At 43.0% G+C, this 6809-nt stretch overlaps 1 non-coding gene across 1 annotated transcript; it reads left to right on the top strand.

Moving 5' to 3' along the window:
* Window positions 1–407: 407 nt before the first annotated feature.
* LOC120268121 lies at window positions 408–514 on the top strand. The gene has a single exon (XR_005538790.1). It is a non-coding gene; the product is annotated as a small nucleolar RNA R71 (small nucleolar RNA).
* The last annotated feature ends 6295 nt before the right edge of the window (window positions 515–6809 follow it).

The raw sequence follows: 6809 nt of genomic DNA, 5'->3' as shown, positions 1-6809 counted from the left end.
TATATGGGTTTCCTTTAGTCCTCATGCCATTACCTACAAAATCGACTTTCTCAACCAAAGATGCATCACCAATAGAGATCGGGAAATCGGAGGGAGCATGTCCTCTACCACACCCGGTGCAAGTACTCACGGCCGCCACTCTGTTTGAAGTTAGAAGATCTAACTTCTTTCTCAAAGTTTCCACTTGCGCCGCCAATGAAGTTATTGTATCTATCTCATGAAGACCGGCCATCTTTTTCTTCTCCCTGTCATTCCATTGGTAGTTGTTTAAACCAATTTCTTCAATAAGTTGGCGGGCCTCATCGGGGGTCTTGCTACATAAGGTCCCTCCTGCTGCCGCATCCAAGAGTTGTCTTGTACTCGGATTCAACCCGTTATAAAAAGTCTGAACAATCATCCACTCTGGGAATCCATGTTGTGGGCACTTTCTCAGGAGCTCCTTGAACCTTTCCCATGTCTCGAATAGAGACTCCAATTCCGACTGTACAAAGGATGAGATCTAATTCCTAAGCTTAGCATATTTTCCAGGAGGAAAATAATGGGCTAGAAAAGCTTCTACCATCTCCTCCCATGTAGTAATTGAGGCTCTAGGTAGTGAGTGTAGCTGATAAGTGCTTGTGCGATATGAATGCGAAGTATTCATTCCTTATGTTGAGCATTACTTTTCTCAGGTTTTTACACTAATATGTGTGTTTTTATGTTACTTTTATGCAGGTAGGGTTGTGAGGCCGAGTATGAAGGAAATAGGCCAATGTGGATCATAATACATCTATTTTGGAGGAAATCTTACTAAGGTTCAAACGCGAAGACATAGGTCAGGTGTGAGATGCTAGAGTGTGTGCCAACCTCCTCGCATTCGAGTGAGCACATCCATTTGGAGGGGCACAAAGGCAGTCACACTCGAGCATTCTGATTTATGCACATAAGAACGAGAGCTCCACCAACATGTATATCATTGAAGAAGCAAGTGATTCACGACGTAAACGTGTGCCCGTTTGCGTTACCCCGATGAAAATATGGAATGGGGAAGTTATTCAGGCCGGATACTGTAGCAGAGTAATGTAGCAATATTGTATCATGTAATGTAGCAGCACTGTTCACGGCCCGCCGAGAAATCAGAGAAACAGAGAATCCACACGGGCGTGTGGAAATTATCCACGGCCGTGTGGAAATTCCGCACGGGCACGTGTACCGTCCACGCCCGTGGAGTCGCCCGATTCCAGCCCTATTTAAAGCCGATTCAGCCCCGATTTTGGTATTCTTTTCTCCATCTTTTCCCCAACTTGAGAGAGGGCTTTGGCTAGTGTTTTGAGGGGTATTGGCTAGGGCTTTGGAGAGGTTCTATGGCTCCAACATCGCACGTCATTTGGAAGAAGGTTATTGGGAGAGCTTTCGTCGGCATCGATCCGGCGAGGTATATCCTAGGCCGGACAAAGGATACCTTGCGACGAGTAGAGGACTCTCCACAAGACCATCGACACGACCATCGAGGGGGTTTCTTTATGGATTCATTGCTTTGACATTCGATTTCTTTGATTGTACTTAGCTCCATGGAGAGCTAAACCCCTAGTGGGTACTTGGGTGATTGTGAACCCTAGGATGTATTCGTTTCATTGAACTTCTTTATTATGCTTTCAATAAATTGATGTTTATTGTGAGTTCCAACCTTGAATGCTTGATTGTATGAACATTTCCCCTAGAGTGACACTAGGGTTGAGAGTTCTTGTTGGTAACCTTATGAGTGAGTGACACACCATGAGCGTTAGACAAAGCTAGGTTGGAGAGGGTTGAGAGGGTGAGTCGAGAGGTACAGGAGCGTCCCCTTTCCCCTCCGATGTGCTAGATTCTACCTCCGTTCCTCGAGTTCTTTGCGGCCATAATAGAGTGAATGGTCTAAGGGATGAATCTCCGCTGGGGCTTAGTTGCGCGTGCAACGGAGTGAAGCGTTGAGGGGATCTTAGTATCTAGGGCTTAATTGTGGTTAGGGACTTTCCGCCTGGACCAAAGGGTTAGGTCTATAATTAGGAAGAGATTTATCACCTGGAATCCCTAGAGCTCATTGCAACTTTATTCGAGTGCGAGGTTGAGAGGTTATTTAATTTCTCCTCCGGGACATGAATAGAGTTAGGTATAGTTGACCTTAGATTTGGGACTATGTATGTAAGGATTTCCATGACTCACCATTGCATTGATTAGGAAGCATAATAGAGAGTTCTTGCACTTGAAGCGATTATCCTAGGTGAAGCATCATCCGAGTACCCCATCTTTATCGATTGCTTTACCTCCTCCTTACTTTTGCTCTCTTACTTGTTGCTTTTAATTGTTGAGAATTAAATCATTGTCACACTTATCATTATTGATATTCCACATAGCTAAGAATCGAATTAAGTGTCTTTACTCCCTACTCCCTGTGGATTCGATACTCGCTCACCCGGGATTATTACTTAGACAAACCCGTGCACTTGCGGGATATACGAAAGGGGATCTTGTCAGTAGCCACTGCTTTGCTCTCCCTTTTAGGGAAAATGGGAAGACTCTCAACTTGATGGCATCATCCGTCACTCCGTTTATCTTGAGCATATAACATACCTCAAAAAAGTTCTCTATGTGACTGTTTGGATACTCATAGGCCAAACCATTGAATTGTGCAGATTGCTGCAACATGTGGATGAATGCCGGCTTTAGCTTAAAATTCTGAGCTATAATTGGGGGTTGCACAATACTTGATTGTGTGCCCGAAACTGAGGGTCTAGCATAATCAAAAAGTGTCCTCTGCTGCTCATTCTGTTCTGCTATATTATTTGACCCTTCAACCTCCAAATCAGTTAGATTAGATTGGTCTTCCACAGGTCCTTTCCCTTTTCTTCTAAGTGTTCTTTCAAGCTCGGGATCTCCTTCAATCAATATTGAGGGGTTCCCTCAGGTCATCAACTTGAAGCTGCTACAAAGGAAAGAAAACAAATCAGAATGATTATAGAAAAGAAAATGTGAAATAGAATGGATAAATGAATAGCTAAGAAAACAAAAGTGCAAAGTATCTCTAAACGTCTTGTCCCCGGCAATGGCGCTAAAAACATGACAGTGCTCCCTGCAAGTGCACGGAGTTGTCGAAGTAATAAGTCCCAAGTGAGTAGGGTATTGTATCCACAGGGAAAAAGGGAGTAAAAATACTTAATTTGCTTCTTAACTATATGAAAGTTGGATAGTGATATGTATGATAAGATTCAATTCTCAAAAGTAAAACAACCCAAATGAGAACAAAAGTAAAGGAGAAGGTAAGGCAATCGATAAAGATGGGGTACCCGGGTATAGATTCGCCTAGAAAAATCATTTCAAGTGCAAGAACTCTCTATTATGCTTTCTAACTAATGCAATGGTGATTCAGGGATATCCTTTGATGCATGGCGCTGAATCTAGGGTTAACCAAGCCTAATCCTCTACAAGTCGCGGAGGAGAGGTTGAACAACCTCTCAACCTCGTACTCGTAAGAAGGATTGCATTAAGCTCTAGGGATTTCAAGTGATAAATCTCTTCCTAATTGTAGACCTAATCCATTGGTCCAGATGAAAGATCCCTAACCACAGTTAAGCCCTAGATGCTAAAATCACCTCAATGCTTCACTCCATTGCACTCACAACTAAGCCCCAGCGGAGGGTCATCCCTTAGCTCATTCGCTCTATTATGGCCGCAAAGAACTCGAGGAACGGAGGTAAAATCTATCACACCAGAGGGGAAAGGGATGCTCATGTTCCTCTCGAGTCACTCTCTCAACCCTCTCCAATCAAGCTTTGTCTAACTCTCGTGGTGTGTCACTTACTCACAAGGGTTACCACATAAACTCTCAACCTTAGTGTTACTCTAAGGGAGTATTCAAACAATCAAACATTCAAGATTGGAACTCACAATAACATCAATTAGTTGAAAGCATAATAAAGAGATTCAATGAAACTAATACATCCTAGGGTTCACAAATACCCAAGTATCCACTAGGGGTTTAGCTCTCCATGGAGCACAATACAAACAATAATGAAATCAAATGTAAAAGAGAACAATCTATAGGAAAAACCATCTTGATAGTCACGGTGATGGTCTTGTGGAGAGTCCTCTACTCGTCGCAAGATTCCCTTGTCCGGTATAAGATACGCCTCGCCGAATCAATCCAACAGAGGCTCCCTTACCAACCTTCTTCCAAAGAGATGACGATGTCAGAGCCGTAGAACATCTCCAAATCCCTAGCCAATACCTCTCAAAACCCTAGCCGTAGCTCTCTCTCAAGTTGGGAAAAGATGGAGCAAAGAATGTTGAAATCGGGGCTGAAAACAGCCTTAAATAGGGCTTGAATCAGGATTCCACACGCCCCTGTGGAATTAACACATGGGCATGTGGAATTTCCACACGCCCGTGTGGCTCGTCTGTTTTGCTCTTTCTTCGGCAGGCTGTGAACAGTGCCTCCTTCAGTGATTCACTACAGTACCTTACTACAGTAACAGCCCGAAATACTACCGAATCCATGCTTTTATCGAGGTAATGTAAACGGGCACACGTTCACGTCATAGATCGTCTTGGTTCTTCAATAAACGGTCACGTTTGTAGAGATCTTGCTAAATATGCACAAGCCGGAATACTAGGATGTACTGCCTTCGTGCCCCTCCGAATCATTGCCTTAGCTCGAATACAAGGAGGTTGGCATACATTCTAGCATTCTAAACCTGACTCATGTCTCCGAATTTGAGCCTTCTCAAGATTTCCTCCAAATAATGCATAAAACGATCTACAATGGCTTCTTTCACAAATACTCGGCCTCACAACTCAACCTGCATAAAAGTACACAAATACACACGTATTAGCGCTAAAACCTGACAAAAGTAATGCTCATCATAAGGAAAGAACGATTTGCATTCTTATCACACAAGCACTTATCAGTTGCCCTCTTACCCATAACTTGAAAGCATGATGAGCAAAGCCTCTTAAAGATAGAGGGGGAGTTATCATGCTTGGTACCGCTTAGCAAAAGTTCATCCAACTTGTTCGGTTCGTGCACATCCGCAATAGCCTTGGGGCATTTCTTATGGCATCTCCTCACCCGCTTCATCTTCTGGAGCACCTTCTTCATGATCCACAGAGTAGATGGTACCTTCTCCTCTATACCAAGCTTCATTACTTCTTCATTAACCTTATCTTGGTCTACCAACCCTTCGTACGGATCTGGATTGAACATTTCTTGCATATATTCATAAATTATCTCATCACTAGTGTCGAGAAAATAGAGAATATCATCAAAGTCAAGAGAATGCCGCATGGCTTCGGCGAAGCGGTATGTGAGCTTATCATTTCCAACCCTCAGTGTCAACTCCCTCCATCCATTTCAATCAATGCCTTGGAAGTGTGCAAGAATGGCCTCCCAAGTATCAAAGGAACGTCTACATCCTCATCAACGTCCAACAAACGAAGTCTACAAGAAATATATACTTGTCAACCTTGAAAAGCACATCTTCAATGATGCCCTCGGATGTCTCACCATTCCGTCCGCCAATTGTAATGTCATCCAAGTGGGCCTAGGCTCTCCCAAGACTAACTTCTTGAAGAAAGTATATGTCATGACATTGATACTAGCCCTAGAGTCCGTCAATGACATTTCTTTACCCATGTTACCAATGTTGCATGGAATAATGAAGCTTCCAAGGTCTTTCTTCTTGTTCGGCATATTCTTTTGCAACACCGCCGAACAAGAGGTATCTAAGATCACCGAAGCACTTTCCTCCAACTTCCTCTTCTTGGTCAATAAATCATTCAATAATTTAGCATACCGAGGCATTTGAGACAATGCCTCCATAAAAGGAATGTTGATGTGCAATTGTTTAAATAGACCCAAGAACTTCTTGTATTGCTCATTATTTCAGTCATTCTTCAATCTTGATGGATAAGGAATTCTTGGCTTGTAAGGTGGGAGTGCCACCTCCTTCTCCTTGTTCGCTCTCTCCTCAACCTCCATGACCTCGGGTCTTCAACATTGGTCTTCTCACTAGGAGATCTACTTTCACTATTACGACCACTTGTCAAAGTGACCACATTCACTTGTTTCCTCAAATTAGTTTCGGTGTTGCTAGGTAGACTCCCTTGAGGTTTCTTTGATAGAGACTTCGTAATTTACCCCACTTGGTTCTCTAGATTATGCAATGAAGTGGTGTGATTGCGAAGTGTAGCTTTGACCGACTGAAATCGATTATCCGATGTTTGCACAAATTTGGTTAAAGATTTCTCTAAATCGCTCATCCGGGTCTCCAAACCTGAAACACAATTCTCAATGGTTGGGGATTGTTGTTGTTAGAAACCTGGGGGTGCTATGGCCTTCTGTTGCCCTTGGTTTTTACTCCACGAAAAGTTGGGGTGGTTCTTCCAACCCGGATTATAAGTACTGCTATATAGGTTACCTTGGCTCTCTATGGGATTACCTACATAATTAACTTGCTCAACTGAAGATGCATTTCCAATCGGTTGTAGCATGTCCTCCCACAACCTATGCAAGTAGTAATGGCCACCAATCTATTAGAAGTTAGAAGATCTAATTTCTTGTTCAATGATTCCACTTGGGCTGCTAAGGAAGTGACTGCATCTATTTTGTGTAGTCTAGTGACCTTTTCCCTTTCCTACACATTCCACTGATAACTGTTCATGGCCATGTCTTCTACTAATTGTCAGGTTCTTCTGGGGTTTACTCCACATTGAACCTCCTGTCGCCGGCATCTAGCAATTGCCTTTTACTTTGATTCAACCCACTATAGAAAGTTTGAATGATCATCCATTCCAGA

Source organism: Dioscorea cayenensis, chromosome 8, assembly GCF_009730915.1.
Source record: "Dioscorea cayenensis subsp. rotundata cultivar TDr96_F1 chromosome 8, TDr96_F1_v2_PseudoChromosome.rev07_lg8_w22 25.fasta, whole genome shotgun sequence".
Taxonomy (NCBI): domain Eukaryota; kingdom Viridiplantae; phylum Streptophyta; class Magnoliopsida; order Dioscoreales; family Dioscoreaceae; genus Dioscorea; species Dioscorea cayenensis.
This window is presented reverse-complemented; position numbering and strand designations above follow the sequence as displayed.